This window comes from Ceratotherium simum, chromosome 16, assembly GCF_057802395.1.
Source record: "Ceratotherium simum simum isolate JZ-2026a chromosome 16, ASM5780239v1, whole genome shotgun sequence".
In the NCBI taxonomy this organism is placed as follows: Eukaryota; Metazoa; Chordata; class Mammalia; order Perissodactyla; family Rhinocerotidae; genus Ceratotherium; species Ceratotherium simum.
This window is the reverse complement of record NC_141915.1, coordinates 39,208,999-39,227,298: the sequence shown is the minus strand read 5'-3', so window position 1 is coordinate 39,227,298 and position 18,300 is coordinate 39,208,999. Positions and strand designations below refer to the sequence as shown.

Genomic DNA, 18,300 nt, shown 5'->3' with positions numbered 1-18,300 from the left:
AGAGGCCAAACAACCAAACAAACAAAATAAAAGAGACAAGGCAGAGAACAGGGGGGAAAACCTGAAGGTTGGGTGGAGAGGAAGAACGTGTATTAATCTCCCAGAAATGAAATGTTACATCTTCAAAAGAACAGGATGCTATTTTGAAAATCTTTCAACAAATAAGAAATAACTCTTGGAAATAAAAAATATAATCCCCCCATCCCCCAAAAAAATTCGTGGAAAGATTGGAAGTTAAGTTGAAGCAGTTTCCTAGGAATTAGAACAAAACAATTAAATGAAGGAAATATGAGAAAAATAATTTTAAAAATTAAAGATAAACCAGGAGGTCCAGTATTTTACTAACAGAAATTCAAAAATGAAAGGATATAGAAAATAGTGAGAAATGATACCAAAAAAATTTCCAAAGTATTTTCCAAATTGAATCATAGATTTGCAAAATAAAAAAGACACAGACCAAGAGGCTTGATCATGAAATTTCAGTAAACTGGGACTTGTAGAGACTATACTAGAAGCTTCCAGAAGGAGTAACTAGAGATTACATTCAAAGGACCAATCCGAATGGTATTACACATCACAGCAGTAACATAAGAAGATAGAAATGCATCAAGCCTTGTCTTCAGATATCTTCAGTGGAAAGGATTTCCAACTTCAAATTTTATTCCCAGCCAAATTATCAGTCAAATGTGAGTCTAGAATAAAGATATTTTTAGCCATGCAAGTGACTCCAAAATTTCAGATCTCATGAGCCTTTTTTTCATAAGTTAGTAGGGGATGCGCCCTTAAATAGCAAGGGAGAAGAAATTGGGTCCAAAAAGCAGAATTCCATCAAAGAGAAGAGCCAAGGGAGAGCCCAAGGATGATAGCTGGGTTGCCGGTCTAGAGAATCCCCCAACAGAATGAAGCAGAAGAAAGAACAAAGGGTTCTGGGAAGGTTTGCCTCCTAGAAAAAACAGTGTCTGCTGTGTTTGAACATGTGGAAAATATTGACAGACATGTGACAGATGTTAGGGCATTTGAGGAAAAGTTAAAAATATGTAGAAAGTAGAAAAACATGAGGTAGTCATTAATTTGTAAGGAGGAGTGCATAGTCCTTTGTTCTAATTGTCTCAGCACTGAATGAGTATCTGTCCAATCCTACATTCACACTGACTCTGTGCTGTGATACAATTACATAGGGTGTGGAGGGTGGGGTTAGAGATCAAAGCTAAGTGGTTATATTCCATTGCAGGATGTCAGTAGATAATATCTAGATTTGATAAATCAAGCACATTTAGAAAAATAGAGGCAAATATCAGAAGAACCTCCTAGAAGATTTGATAGGGTGTAGAGAGAGTGGACTCTATTTTTCTAAAGTCCTTTTGTCTTGGTTGACTCTTTATGGGAAAATTCAGTTCAGTTATATGGCATATTATAGACACTTCTTTCTAGATATTTATCAATTAATTAATACCAGCCAAATACCTAGCTATATCATGCGTCCTTTGTTTAGCTATCTTGTTCATAATAGCACCACTGTGTTGTTCATATCCTGGCCTAAGAAGACTAATAGATTTCCTTGATCTATTAACTTAGTATCACTTTCCCTTAATGACTTTCTTACGAAGTTATTTCTTCCCTCCAAACAGTCTTTATTCTAATTTAACATATTGTTTCTTTTGGTTCCTTTTAAATCCAAAATATGATATCTGGCATGCAGTTAGGATAGCTAGGGTACTGTGTACTTTGTCTCTTATAATATCTAAAACAAGGGAATGCTTTTTCTACAAATAAGTAGCATGGCTATATTAAAATACTATTGCTTTGGAAATATTTCCGTAGCAGTAAGATGATTTAAAATATGTGTCTGTGAGTGAATTGTAAAATTACTATCTGACATATGTCTTGGAAAATTCCACAGATTCTGCCAGTTTTCACTTTCTGGCACATTGACCAGAATTTGTACATGAGGAAATCAAACTCTACTTTCCCTTGATTTACCAACCTCTGTGGCATTTTGGAATATGAGATTCAGTTAAATGCTTGCTAGTCCTGAGTCAGATCCCATCATTGCCTTGCATTATCTACCTCTTAGTTCTTTTGTGTGTATATAGGTGGGGTGGGGCTGGGGGAAATGGAGGAGGAGGAGAGAAAAAGACATGTAATTATATTGCTACTTTGAATTTTCAATTCTTTCCTTTCATTTCATAACGGCAAAAGAAATTTTCAACAGGGCTTGGAAGATTTCCAGGATTGAGCAGCACCCAAAGTGAGTTCTGATTCTATTTAGTGGTTCATCAAAGGCCCTGGAGTCCTGAGGGCCCTAGAATGTTGTTGAGGATAGTTAAAACTGAGTAAGTGAAAGAAATATTCAACAGAAAACAGAATAAAAATGTATACTTATTTTAAACTGAGAACAGTGAATTGGTAGTGGATATAGATTTTGGTTCAGTAAACAGAACAGAAGTCAGGATAAAAGAAAACTTGGAATATTGAGTCAGATGTTAGAAGGTGTCCAAAGCAGTAAGTCTGACCTATTAAGTAATGTGTCTGTTTTCTAAATGTATCCCTTCCTTGGTGTTTTTATCTAGGGATTTCTTTGGATAAATTTAGTCATGAGATGGTAATGCACTGGCAGTAGTTTTCTTCTAAAAAGCAATTATATTTCTACTAGGGACAAGATGTTGGGTGGAGGAATTACAAACTTATTTTGTTTTAGGTTTATTTACCCATACAAAAATGTTTTTTCTCTTAGATTCTGGCAAGAAAACTAGCCAATCGGAAAAACATCTGGTGTTGGTTGACTGAGGGAATGGCATAATCAGTAAAAATTACTTATAGGAAAAAGTAGTTTTAAAAAAAATCTTCTGCAGCTTCAACTCTGGATTTTTGTTTATGAAAATTCATTCTTAATCTCCCTAAAATTTTCCTCCCACCAAAAGATTTGACTTGGGTTGGGCTACCATTTTATGTCTCAAGTTTTATTCAAATCTGTGAAATTTACATCATGAGTCATAAACTTTTTAAATGTACAGCCTATTTTCATAGCTTTTGCTGTTAACAACCACTTTAAAACTTAGTGGCTTAAAACAATTAATTATTCAGCCCGGCAGTTCTTCAGGTGGTTGCTGGAAAAGATCACTCCTGAAGCTGCAGTCATCTGGTGGCTTGAGTGTCTAAGATGGCCTCAGTTGAGTCTGAGACCTTTGTGTTACTGTCAGCTGGTACTCTTTTTCTGCATAGTCTCTCATAATTAAGAAGTTTAGCCGGGCCTTTCTTACATGGTGATGGGAGTATTTCAGGAGGGTAAAGCTTCAGTAAGCCTTTCTTAAGGCTTAGCCTTGGAAATCACACAGTGTTACTTCCACCACATTCTTTTGGTCTGATTAATTCACCATGTCAGCTCAGATGCAAAGGTTGGGAAAACAGACCTACCTTTTGAAGGGGGGAGGAGGGCAGCAAAATCCCACTGCAAAAGGGCGTTGCCACAAGGAGATAAGATTTGTTGGGAACTATTATTATAAGGTTCTGCCGTGGTCTCGCCTCTGGCTTGAATGATTCCCATTCTTAGCACATGCAAAATATCCCCTCCCAAGACCTAACAAAAGATAAAGGTGAAGACCTGTAACTTGTTATCTGCATGAGATTCAGAGGTGGATGAGGGTCCTCATGTGCAGTTCCTCTTGATCCAGAAACCTAGGAACTAAAAAGAAAAGTTATTTGCTTCATACATGTAACATACATTGTTGTCACAGGGATAGAATAACGGTAATAGACATTCCCCAAATAAAGAAGTAACAGGAGGCACATGGCAGTTATTGGTCCATATCAATTCTGAAATCTAGGTGGGCACATGTCAGGTTCACCTACTCCAGGAGCAGGAAGTGTGACTTGATTGGGGCCCAGTTTTGCTACCTGGGAATGGTTCCTTGTTTCATTGTTTTCTGTGATTCTTGGTACCACGTTCTTAGCTCTTAACGCTGCTTCCTGGGAGGTCTCTGCTTTTTACATAAGAAATATCTTATGAAGCCAAGTAGCTGTCTCACATACTTCCTTCCTGTAGAAAGTTGCGGGCCTAGAGGCGTTTTTTCATTTTGAACAGTCTCTGTCCCTTTTAATCCAGCTTGTACAACTTCCTTTAAAATTTCTGCGATTTTCTATGAATCTAATTGGTGTTATTCTGTGTCCCAAAAGCTACACCATTATAACTCATTTTAAGATAGAACTCACTCTACTTTGCTGTGTCAGGCTACTGTGGTATATTTCCCTTACGCTTCTTTTTTTTTTTTCACTGTGAGGAAGATCAGCCCTGAGCTAACATCCGTGCTAATCCTCCTCTTTTTGCTGAGGAAGACCAGCTCTGAGCTAACATCTATTGCCAGTCCTCCTCCTTGTTTTCTTTTTTCTCCCCAAAGCCCCAGTAGACAGTTGTATGTCATAGTTGCACATCCTTCTAGTTGCTGTATGTGGGACGCGGCCTCAGCATGGCCTGACAGGCGGTGCGTCGGTGCACGCCCGGGATCCGAACCCAGGCCGCCAGTAGCGGAGCATGTGCACTTAACTGCTAAGCCACGGGGCCGGCCCCTCCCTTACGCTTCTTATAGGCCTTTTTGTCTAGTTGAGAGAGTCAGCGAGGCATGGCTTTAAAAATTCCTGAGGTCTTCGACTGATGATTGGATAAGGAAGATGTGGTATATATATATATATACACATACACACACACACACACACACACACACACACAATGGAATACTACTCAGCCATAAAAAAGATAAAATCGTCCCATTGGCAACAGCATGGATGGACATGGAGAGCATTATGTTAAGTGAAATAAGCTGGAGAGAAAGACAAACACTGCATGATTTCACTCATATGTGGAATATAAACCAACATGGGGACAGAGAGAACTGTATGGTGGTTACCAGGGGCAAGGGGGTTGGGAGGTGGGCACAAGGGGTGAAGGGAGGCGTTTATGTGGTGACTGACAAACAATAATGTACAACCAAAATTACACAATGTTATAAACTATTAAGACATCAATAAAAAAAAAATTCCTGAGGTCTTAAAAGGAATTTACAGCCATACCCTTGATCTGATATTTACTCTGAGGATAGTTCTCATTTTGAGAATCCTGTTGGCTTGAGAGACAGAAGATGAAGAATAATTTTGTTTTCCAATCTAGCAAGTTCTAGACCCTGGATATTTCTTTGCAAACTGTGCAGTTCTCTCTTTAGTATATTTCTTACTGTACTTTACCATATACAGTTTCAAAAGGCCAGTTACCACTTTCAAAGCAGCTAATATAAATATGTTCAAAGACTAAAGGAAATCAGGTTTAAATAATTAAAGGAAATTATGATGACAGTGACTCACTGAGTAGAGAATATCAATAAAGAGATAATAATTCTAAAAAAGAACCAAATGGAAGTTCTGGAGTTGAAAAATAGAATAACTGAAAAAGTCACTAGAGAAACCCAATAGCAGATTGGAGATCACAGAGAGAGAATCAGTGAGCTTGAAGACAGATCAATAAAAATTATCCAACTTCACCAAAAAAGGAATGAAATGAACAGAACCTCAGAGATCTGTGACATGTCAGTTGTACCAACATAACATATAATAAGAGTCTCAGAAGGAGGTTAGAGAGAGAAAAAAATAATGGAAGAAATAATAGGTAGGGGCCGGCCACGTGGCTTAGCAGTTAAGTGTGCACGCTCCGCTACTGGTGGCCCGGGTTCGATCCCAGGCGTGCACCAACGCACCGCTTGTCTGGCCATGCCGAGGCAGCGTCCCACATACAGCGACTAGAAGGATGTGCAGCTATGATGTACAACTATCTACTGGGGCTGTGGGGAGAAAAAGGGGAAAAAAAAAAGGAGGAGGATTTGCAATAGATGTTAGCTTAGGGCCGGTCTTCCTCAGCAAAAAGAGGAGGATTGGCATGGATGTTAGCTCAGGGCTGATCTTTCTCAAAAAAAAAAAAAAAAGAAAGAATAGGTAAAAATTTCCCAAATTTGATGAAAAATATTTATCTGCACATCCAAAAGATTTCAGCGATCTCCAAGTAGGATTAACACAAAGAGATCTACATCTAGACACATTTTTATTGAACTATTTAAATCCAGATACAAAGAAAAAATCTGGAAAACAAGACAAAAACAATTCATGATATACAAAGTATCAGCAATATAATTAACAGCTGACTTTTCATCAGAAACGATGGCAACCAGAAAGCAGTTGGGTAACAAAGTGTAGGAAGAAAAAACTGTCAATTAAGAATTCTGTATTCACATCAAAAGACACCCTCAAGAAAATGAAAAGACAACCTAAAAAATGTCAGAAGTTATTTGCGAATCATATATCTGATAAGGGTCTAATATCCAGAATATATGAAGAACTCCTACAAGTAAGGTACAACAAAACCCAGTTTTTAAAAGGGCAAAGGACTTGAATAGACGTTTCCTCAAAGATGATATATAAATTTATATATCAAAGATGATAGGGCCGGCCCCGTGGCTTAGCAGTTAAGTGCGCACACTCTGCTGCTGGCTGCCTGGGTTCGGATCCCGGGTGTGCACTGACACACTGCTTCTCTGGCCATGCTGAGGCCGCGTCCCACATACAGCAACTAGAAGGATGTGCAACTATGACATACAACTGTCTACTGGGGCTTTGGGGTAAATAAATAAAAAATTAAAAAAAAAAAGATGATATATAAATATGAAAAGATGATAAAAATATGTTCAACATCATTAGTCATTAGGGAAATGCAAATCAAAACCACAGTGAGATAGCACTTCACACCCACTAGGATGAGTATACTTAAAAATAGAAACAAAAAGAAAGGAAAATAAGAACCGTCGCCAATGAGGTGGAAAAATTTGAACGCTTGCACATTGCTGGTGGGAATGTAAAATGGTGCAGCCACTGTGGAAAACAGTTTGACAGTTCCTTAAAAAGTTAGACATAGAAACACCATATGACCCAGAAATTCCACTCCTAGATAGCTATGAAAAGAATTGAAAACAGACTATTCATCAAAATACTTGTGCACAAATAGTGTTCATAGCAGCAATATTCACAGTGGCCTAAAGATAGAAGCAATCCAAGTGTATGTTGATGGATGAATGGATAAACAAAATCTGGTATATTCATACAGTGGAATATTATTCAGCCATAAAATGGAATGGGTTACTGAGACATGGTACGATATGAATGAACCTCAAAAATGTTACAAAAAGTGAAATAAGCTAGATGTAAAAGGTCACATATTGAATGATTTCATTTATGTGAAGTATTCAGAATGGGGAAATTCATAGTGATAGAAAGGAGATTAGTGGTTGGCTAGGTCCTGGTGTGGGAGGCTATGGGGTGGTAGGTCTTAGGAATGATTACTTAATGAGTACAGGGTGTTTTAGAGGATGAAAAATTTTGAAACTGGAGAGAGGTGGTAGTTGCAGAACATTGTGAATGCACTAAATGCCACTGAATTGTACACTTTAAAATGGTGTGTTTTATGTGAATTTCCCTTTAAAAATAAATCAAAAAAATAAAAAATTTATGTGAATTCTATATCCAGGAAAGCTATTATTGAAAAATTTAGGCAAAATAAAGACATTTCCAGATAAGCAAACACAGAGAATTTGTTGTTGCAGACCTGCCTTACATGAAATACTGAAGGAAGTCCTTCAAGCTGAAGGGTATGGTTCCAGATAGTAACCCAAAGAAAAAGCACTGTAAAAGGTAATTACAGAGGTAAAATAGAAAGCTATAAATAAAATTTTCTGTTTTATTAGTTTAACTGAATTAAAAGATAATTGCATAACAATAATTCTAAAACTATATTATTGAGATTTTAAGATAAATATGTAACATGATAATAACAGAAAGGAAGGGAGAGGAAATGGATTTCTGTTGGAGCAAAGTTTTTGTATTTTACCAGAATAAATTAGTAGTAATCTAAAATAGATTGTGATAAATTAAAAAAAAATAAAACAAAGGAATTACAGTGATATACTAGAAAGTATCTAACACAAAAGAAGATAATAAAAGAGAAATAGAGGAAAAAAAGACATGAGACATAGAAAACAAAATGAAAGACATCCAAGCAAACCCATAATTACATTAAATGTGAATGGGTCATATACTAAAATCAAAAGGCATAGATTGTCAGACTGGATAAAAAAACAAGAATCTGTGTAGAAGAGACACATTTTAGAGTCAAAGCCACAATAGGTTAAACATAATGAATAGAAGATGTACTACATACTAGCATTGAATAATCCTAGAATGAAATTAAGAAGACAGTTCAATTCACAATAGCATCAGAAAGGATAAGATACTTGGGAATAAACATAAGACTTATACACTGAAAATTATACTGCTGGGAGAAACTAAAGAAGACCTAAATAAGTGAACAGACGTTCCAAGTTTGTGGTTTGAAAGATTCAGTATTGTTAAGATGTCAGTTTTCTCCAAATTGATGTATAGAATCAATGCAATCTCTATCAAAATCCCAGCAGGTTTTTTGCAGAAATTGGCAAGCTCGTTTTAAAATTTGTATGGAAATGCACAGGTCTCAGAATTTTCAAAATGATTTTAAAAAAGGAAAGGATGTGGAGAAAAGGGAATCCTCATACACTGTTGGTGGGAATGTGAATTGGTGCAGTCACTATGGAAAACAGTATGAAGATTCCTCAAAAAATAAAAATAGAGCTATCAAAAGAGCCAGCTGTTCTACTTCTGGGTATTTATCTGAGGTATACAAAAACACTAATTTGAAAAGATATATGTACCCCTTTGTTCATTGCAGCATTATTTATAATAGCCAAGATATGGAAACAACTGAAGTGTCCATTGATGGATGAATGGACAAAGAAGATGTGTTGTATATATACAATGGAATACTACTCAGCCATAAAAAAGAATGAAATTCTGCCATTTGCAACAACATGGATAGACCTTGAGGGTATTATGCTAAGTGAAATAAGTCATGCGGAGAAAGACAAATGCTGTATGATTTCACTCATGTGGAATCTTAAAAAACCCAAAACAAATAAACAAAACAAAAACAAACTCAAAGATACGGTGAACAGATTGGTGGTTACCAGAGTGGAGGAGAGTTGGGGGCATGGGCAAAATGGGTAAAGGGGGTCACTTGTATGGTGATGAATGGTAACTAGACTTTTGGTGGTAATCACTTTGTAGTGTATGCAAATGTCGAATTATAATGTTGTACACCTGGAACTTAACATAATGTTATATACCAATTTTTACTTCAATTAAAATTAATGATTTTGAAAAAGAAGAACCAAATAAGAGGACTTAACGTTGCCTGATTTCAAAACTTACTATAAAGCTATGGTAATCAAGACAGTGAGCTTTTGGCAGAAAAATAGATATATAGATTAATGAAACAGTATTGAGAATCCAAAAATAAATGCTTACATTTCTGGTCAGTTGGTTTTCAATAAAGGCAATTAAATGGGAAAAGAATAGTCTTTTAAACAAATGGTGTTGAAACGGTTGGGGTATCTAAATGGGAAAAGGTGAACTTGGGTCCTCACCTCACACAGTATACAAAAATTAACTCAAAATGGATCATGAGCCTAAATGTAAGAACTAAAACTACAAAAATTCTAGAATAAAATGTAGCAGATAATCTTTATGACCTTTGGTTAAGCAGAGTTCATATGTATGACATCAAAAGCATGATCCATTAAAAAATGTATAAATTGGACTTTATTAAAATAAAGAACATTTGTGCTTCAAACGATACCATCAAGAAATAGAAGATACGACCCATAGAATGGGAGAAAATATTTGCAAATCATGTGGTAGGTAAAGGGCCTGTATATATAGAGAGCCATTAAATATGTAAAGAGCCCTTAAATTGCAATGCTAAGAAGATAACCCAAATAAATGGGCAAATGATTTGAATACACGTTTCATCAAAGAAGTCATTTGAATGGCTAACAAGCACATGAAAAGATGCTCAACAGCATTAGCAATTAGGCAAATGCAAATTGAAACCACAGTGAAATACTACCTTATTAGATTGGCTAAAATTAAAAAGATAGACAGTAGCAAGTGATGGTAAAAATATGGACTGGAATCCGTATACATTGCTGGTGGGGATGTAAAATGGTACAGCCACTTTGGAAAACAATTGAGCGATTTCCTTAAAAGTTTAAAATGAACTTAGCATACGATACAACTCAGCAATTCTCCACCTTAGATTCAATCCATGAGAAATGAAAACATACTTCAACCACCCAAAGGCTTGTATGAGAATGATCATAGCATCATTATTCATAATAGTAAAAAAATTGTAGCAATCCAAATGTCTGTCAGCTAGGAATGAGTAAACAAGATATGGCATTCCATACACTGGAATACTATTCAGCAGTAAAAAGGAACAAACCACTGGTGCATGCTACAACATAAATGAGCTTCAAAAACATAATGCAGAATAAAGGAAGTCAGATGCAAAAGATGACATTTTATGTTTCCATTTTTTGGAATGTCCAGAAAAGGAAAATCGGTAGAGACAGACAGTAGAGTAGTGGTTGCTAGAGGCTGGGAATTAGCACAGGCATTGATTGCACACATGCACGTGGAATGTTTTTGGGGTGATGGAAGTTCATCAAGAGTGAATTGTAATGGTTGCATTGCACAGCTTTATAAATTTACTAAAAATTATTGAAGTATACACTTAAAACCAGTGAGTTTTATGGTACATGAATTATACCATAATAAAGCTGTTTAAAAATGCTATATACAGGGGCTGGCCCTGTGGCGTAGTGGTTAATTTCACGTGTTCTGCTTCAGCGGCCCAAGCTTTGCAGGTTTGGATCCCAGGTGTGGACCTATGCACCACTCATCAAGCCATGCTGTGGCGGCATCCCACATACAAAATAGAGGAAGATGGGCACAGATGTTAGCTCAGGGTCAGTCTTCCTCACCAAAAAAAAAAAAAAAAAAAAAAGCTGTATACAAATGATTCCTTAATGGTGAAAACTTAGCAATTATTACAACTTTTTTTTAAGAAGAAATTTAATGTAACTCATATCCCTTGAAATAAATGGGCCATAGATTGAGCCTCCAAACTTTTGTTTCTTCAGATATTGTAATTGTTAAGTTATTTGTTGTAATGATATTCAATCTGTTACTGTGCTGATGTCATTTGCATCTTATTTACTAAATTTAGGGTAACATTCATTTTATTAAATATTTTTATTTGTTATGTTTTTTGCAAAGCACTGTATTATAGAGATACAAAGTGAAAAAACCATGGAAACCTGCTGGGAATTTACAATCAAAAGAGTATTCAGATTCCTATAGTATAAATCACATTCACTGGTTTAGCAATTTCTAGGTACTGTGTTGGTTGCTGACTATGCTGCAGTGAACTAAACAGACAAGGCCCCTTTCCTCTCAGAGCTTACAGTCTGAAATAAGGGATACCACAGCAGCTCAGAACTGGTGTTCTGAACTTTGAGGTTCTTCGGGGTTTCATAGGAGAGGGAACAATCACATCCAAACAATCACGTGAGGAAGGCTTCATGGCGTAGACACCATATCCAGTGGACATTAATCTATTTCTAATGACATAATAGGCAAGTTTGGTTGCACGAGTGCTCTACAGAAAATAGCATAAACAAAAAGCACAGAGCCTGTTTGAGGAGAAGCAAACGGTCCTTAATTTTATTCCTGTTTTCTTCTTACTGGTTATAGTTTACTGTGCAGCCATGTGTCAGTTGTGATACATTCTGAGAAATGCATTGTTAAGTGATTTTGTCATGTGAACATCATACAGTGTACTTAGACAAACCTAGATGGTATAGCCTACCACACACCTAGGCTATATGGTACTAATCTTATGGGACCACCATCATATATGCAGTCTGTTGTTGACTGAAACATTGTTATGTGGTGCATGACTGTATATAATTAAAAGTTGCTGTGAATTATTAAATGCACCATTATTTTATAAACCACAAAAAACGTTTTTGATTTTAATTGTAAGATGCTTCCAAATTCAGAAATGTTAAAATGTGAAAAAAATTACCTTAAAAATGTTTTTTAATTATGGAAACATACATATAATGTGAAATTTGCCATCTTAACCACTTTTAAGTGTACAATATACTAACAGTGTTGTGCAACCAATCTCCAGAACTCTTTTGATCTTGCAAAACAACAGATACCTTCCCCCCGCCCCCAAAGCCCCAGTGGATAGTTGTACGTCGTAGCTGCACATCCTTCCAGCTGCTGTATGCGGGACTCGGCCTCAGGATGAACGGAGAAGTGGTGCCTCGATGCGCACCCGGGATCCGAACCTGGGCCACCAGCATCGCAGCGCGCGCACCTAACCACCAAGCCACAGGGCCGGCCCACAGATACCTTTTAAAATCAAAAATGTATTAGTAAATTTAGCTGGATGTATCAGAGACCCAAATTAAAAGTGGCTTAAATATGATAGAAGTTTATTTTACTCTTGTATAAAGTCCAGAAGCATGGTATCTCTGCAGTCATCTCAGGCTTTTCCCAGTTTTCTGCTTTTCTTTAATTCTGTGGCCTTCAATTTCATGATACAAGATGGAGTTCAGTCATCCTAACCACACTTCAAGCAGCAGAATTAAGGAAGGAGTAAAGGGGCACATCCTCTCTCTTTAAGGACACTTACAAAATTGCACACATCACTTTTTCTTACATCGCATTGGCCAGAACTTAGTAACCTGGCCTTATCCAGCTGCAAGGAAAATAAAATCTTTCCACACAGCCATGTGCTAGCTAAAAATTGGGAATTCTGTTACTGTAGAAGAGGAGAATGGATATTGGGAGATAACTAATATTCTCTGCCAAAATACTTATTAAATTTTGTATTTCTTCTATAAAGCTTAAATAATATAGGTCAGATCTTTTTTTGTGTGTGAGAGGAAGATCAGCCCTGAGCTAACATCCATGCTAATCCTCCTCTTTTTGCTGAGCAAGACCAGCCCTGAGCTAACATCTATTGCCAGTCCTCCTCCTTGTTTTTTCCCCCCAAAGCCCCAGTAGATAGTTGTATGTCATAGTTGCACATCCTTCTAGTTGCTGTACGTGGGACACGGCCTCAGCGTGGCCAGAGAAGCGGTACGTTGGTGCGCGCCCGGGATCCGAACCCGGGCCGCCAGTAGTGGAATGCAGGCACTAAACCACCAAGCCACGGGGCCGGCCCTAGGTCAGATCTTTTCATTTCCTTTTTTGGAGTTAACTATAATTTAATCGGTAGGGGTCACTGTTGAGCAAGTATTTCTTTCTTTCCTATTTCCTTTGTTCAACCTATCTGTCATTTCTCACTCAGATCCTGGATTTAAAGGCTTTTGAATTGGTTTCCTTGTTCTTGTTTGTGTGCTAAGCGTTTAAATTTATTATGTTAGTAAACTAATCTCCAAAATCTGCCAAAGATTTAAAAGCTGATCAATCTAAAATAATAGCAAGAAATGCTTCTTACCGTTCAGGAACTCTATTAGATGATGTAATTATAATTTGTAACAAGTGGTTTCAAAGTTATATTTATGAGCCATGTAATTTATAGAAAAACAGTTATACTTTTATACAGGCAACAATAAATGCTAATGTATGACAAACCAGATCACTTAGATTTTTAAAAACCTGAATATTTGAGAATGTCCTATCCCTAGAAGACAGGGCTGTTGCAGTGTCTGTTTACTTGTTTAGAGCCTGATGTCCTACCTTGAAACAAATAATAGAGAACAATCTAGTTGTCCTCATGTGTTTCCCCTGACTACGTCGTCGTAATTGTTTCTGGGTAGGTTATAAAAATACATAATGATATATTTCTGTGTTAATGTAAAATCAGATTACCTAAGAATGTCAAATGTTTTAACAGTTACTTCCTCTACAATGATTATATCTAAAATGCTTCACAAATTTGTTGTAATACATTATAGCTTGGATCTAATTGGTTTTGACACTCTTTGTATTTTGCATGAGAAACCTAGAGTTTGGATTCAGCTGAAATGGTGAAATATCTAAAACATATATTCTATTGCTTCTGTGAAACATTTGTTTTACAAACAATACCATGAACTGGAGCAGAAGCCATTTGGATTTTCTAGAAAACATCTACAATTATTGTGTGTCTACCTCTAGGATTATTTTCAAAGCTCCATTGCTGTGTCACTTCAAATAATAAAATATTCTGATTATCTGTTAGAGCTGTAATTTCTTGAGTCCTAAGATCCTCAATCTACTTTATCTGGTCCACTGGTTCTCGAACTTTAGGAAGCATCAATATCACCTGGAGGGCTTGTTAAACTACAGATGGCCCTTCATTCCCTTCACCTCCCCCCCAACCCCCAGTTTCTGATTCTATAGGTCTGGGGTATAGCCCAAGAGTTTGCATTTCTAATGAGGTCCCAGTTGATGCTTATGGTGAAGTGACCACAGTTTGTGAACCACTGATCTTTTCCTTTCTTGCAAACTTCGAGTAGGATATACATGTGCATAAGGAAAGGGAGGGAAATATAAACCTGGACAGATGTCCTATACACCTGATGTTTCCCAGATCCTCCCAGGACACTGTCTATTCCTTTTTCCCTTCACATACCTTCATGTTCCCCTAGAGACAATAGCATTCAGTCTCTCTAGACTGAAGCAAGGAAAGAAATTACCTACTAGGTAGGATTTTTGTTCCTTTGTCATCTACAGTTGTAGAAGTCATGTGAACAACATGTAACATGTTCATACTTTTTATTAATTTAATTACTGTGTATATTCAAGTGAGCATAGTACCTTACTAGGTGAGATATGCAGCTTTGACTTGGAGCATACAAGATAAAGAGCTTAGCATTTCTAATATAAAAATGATTATCTTTTACTTTTTGTGGATTTGAGTTGGGCATAGTCGAGTAGATTGGGCGTTTAGTGATACCATTTTGTACTTACAAACTTCTTTTTTTCCAAAGATCTCAAGCTTAAGATATATGTTGTTTGCTATCTTAACTCTGAAAAGTTGCCCAAGTCTCAATTTTTGATAGTTGAGCTGTCTTTGCAAGACATTGTTGTTTATGTCATCGACTCTTGATTATTTAACTTTTTAGTACTTAACTCTTTCATGTGTTCTTTCCTATCAGTGTACCCGGAGAATAATGATCATAATGGTGTAGCATCTTAGATGGCTTCATTTTGAAAGACTGCCTTATAGAATAGGGATATGATTTTTTTTTTTAATGACTTCCACTAGTGGGTAGAAATTGTAGGGAAGCAGATTATTCTTTGATGTCAGATAATTTCCTAAAACATGTAATTGTCAGGCAATAGCATTACTTTTGTGTGTGTGTGTTCGTTTTTTCCTTTTTTTAATTGATGTTTTAATAGTTTATAACATTGTGAAATTTTTGGTTGTACATTTTTGTTTGTCCATCACTATATACATGTCTCCCTTCACCCCTTGTGCCCACTCCCTACCCCCATTGCCCCTGGTAACCACAATACAGTTTTCTCTGTTCATGTGTTGGTTTATATTCCACATATGAGTGAGATCATACGGTGTTTGTCTTTCTCTTTCTGCCTTATTTCACTTAACATAATACCCTCCAGGTCCATCCATGTTGCTGCAGATGGCACGATTTTCTCTTTTTTTTAATGGCTGAGTAGTATTCCATTGTATATATATACCACATCTTCTTGATCCAGTCATCAGTCGAGGGACACTTGGGTTGCTTCCACTTCTTGGCTATAGTGAATAATGCTACAATGAACATAGGGGTGCATAAACCTCTGGATTGTTGATTTCAGGTTCCTTGGATAGATTCCCAGTAGTGGGATAGCTGGATCATAGGGTATTTCTATTTTTAATTCTTTGAGGAATCTCCATACCGTTTTCCATAGAGGCTGCACCAGTTTGCATTCCCACCAGCTGTGTATGAGGGTTCCTGTTTCTCCACATCCTCTCCAACATTTGTTGTTTTTTGTCTTGGTGATTATAGCCATTCTAACGGGCGTGAGGTGATATCTTAGTGTTGTTTTGATTTGTATTTCCCTGATGATTAGTGATGTTGAACATCTTTTCATGTGCCTATTGGCCATCTGTATGTCTTCTTTGGAGAAGTGTCTGTTCATTTCCTCTGCCCATTTTTTGATCGGGTTGTTTGTGTTTTTGTTGTTTAGTTGTGTGAGTTCTTTATATATTATGGAGATGAACGCCTTGTCAGATACATGTTTTGCAAATATTTTCTCCCAGCTGGAGAGTTGTCTGTTCATTTTGATTCTGATTTCATTTGTCTTGTAGAAGCTCTTTAATCTGATGAAGTCCCACTTGTTTATTTTTTCTTTAGTTTCCCTAGTCTGAGTAGGCATGTCATCTGAAAAGATTCCTTTATGACCAATGTCAAATAGTGTGTTGCCTGTATTTTCTTCTGTGAGTCTTATAGTTTCAGGTCTCACCTTCAGGTCTTTGATCCATTTTGAGTTAATTTTTGTGAATGGCGATAGCAGATGGTCCACTTTCGTTCTTTTGCATGTGGCTGTCCAGTTTTCCCAACACCATTTATTGAAGAGACTTTCCTTTCTCCATTGTATGTTCTTAGCTCCTTTGTCGAAGATTTGCTGTCCGTATATGTGTGGTTTTATTTCTGGGCTTGCAATTCTGTTCCATTGATCTGTGTGTCTGTTTTTGTACCAGTACCATGCTGTTTTGATTACTATTGCTTTGTAGTATGTTTTGAAGTCAGAGATTGTGATGCCTCCAGCTTTGTTCTTTTTTCTTAGGATTGCTTTAGCTATTTGGGATCTTTTGTTGCCCCATATGAATTTTAGTATTCTTTTTTCTATTTCCATGAAGAATGTCATTGGGATTCTTTTCTTTTCTTTTTTTTTTTTTTTTTTGTGAAGAAGATCAGCCCTGAGCTAACATCCATGCCAATCCTCCTCTTTTTGCTGCGGAAGACCGGCCCTGAGCTAACATCCGTGCCCATCTTCCTCCACTTGATGTGGGACGCCACCACAGCATGGCCTGACAAGTGGTGCGTCAGTAGGCACCCAGGATCTGAACCCGGGCTGCCAGCAGCGGAGCACTCGCACTTAACCACTACTCCACGGGGCCGGCCCCTGTCATTGGGATTCTGACTGAGATAGCATTGAATCTGTAGATTGCTTTAGGTAATATAGACATTTTAACTATGTTTATTCTTCCAATCCATGGGCATGGGATGTCTTTCCATTTCTGTCTGTCATCATCGATTTCTTTCAATAATGTCTTGTAGTTTTCATTGTATAGGTCTTTCACCTCCTTGGTAAGATTTATTCCTAGATATTTTTTTCTTTTTGGTGCAATTGTAAATAGTATTATCTTTTTGAGCTCTCTTTCTGTTAGTTTGTTATTATTAGCATACAGAAATGCAACTGACTTTTGTAGATTGATTTTGTATCCTGCGACCTTGCTGTAGTTGTTGATTATTTCTAATAGTTTTTCAATGGATTCTTTAGAGTTTTCTATATATAAAATCATGTCGTCTGCAAATAGTGAGAGTTTCACTTCTTTGTTGCCTATTTGGATTCCTTTTATTCTTTTTTCTTGCCTCATTGCTCTGGCCAAAACCTCCAGTTCTATGTTCAATAAGAGTGGTGAGAGTGGGCAGCCTTGTCTCATTCCTGTTCTCAGAGGAATGACTTTCAGCCTTTCCCCATTGAGTATGATGTTGGCTGTGGGTTTGTCATAAATAGCCTTTGTAATAGCATTACTTTTATTGTAAGTAGTCTGTTTGCTGCACTAAAACTTGGTACATGATCCAACTTTCTGTCACCAAGTCCTTTTGCTTCTTTAAAATCGTTCTTTTCTCTCGTTTCTTTTCATTTCTACTGCCCTTGTAGATCTGACAGAGACCATCTTTTACTTGAATTATAATTTCAATATATTCTTAGCTTATCTCCTTGCTAGCAGTCCAGAGTTTGATTTCTTTAGGTTTCTCTTCTCTACAGAATTGTTTCAAATTTGTAGCCTGGTATACAATGTTCTTTCATGACCTAACCCCACCATCCACTTAACAGATCATTTATTAGATTTATTGAGTTTCTACCATGTTTCAGACTCTGTGCTCAATCCTGGAAATATGACAGCAAACATGAAAGGCGTGGTCTCTGTCCTTGCAGAGCTTTCCATTTAGCTAGAAGGTAGGTTATTATAGTTATTAGAAGATATTAATTGTAATTATTCTTTGTATGTCTGAGATTGAGGGGAAAGTACATTCTGTCCACTACTTCCCTACTCCTTCTACTTCCCCTCCCTTGCTTCTGCGTTGAATCATGAAATGC

General features: G+C 36.9%; 1 protein-coding gene across 6 annotated transcripts in view; it reads left to right on the top strand.

Moving 5' to 3' along the window:
- The window catches only part of FBXL20 (F-box and leucine rich repeat protein 20), a 115,221-nt gene that overhangs the window by 29,829 nt on the left and 67,092 nt on the right, over nucleotides 1–18,300 (top strand). Inside the window, exon 1 of one of the 6 annotated variants that reach the window (XM_087441088.1) lies at nucleotides 7,703–7,722. The exons of the other annotated variants lie outside the window; for them this stretch is intronic. The gene's annotated coding sequence lies outside the window, so the exon portion shown is untranslated. Of the gene's footprint in view, nucleotides 1–7,702; nucleotides 7,723–18,300 lie in introns of those variants that run through there. 6 annotated transcript variants of the gene reach the window in all.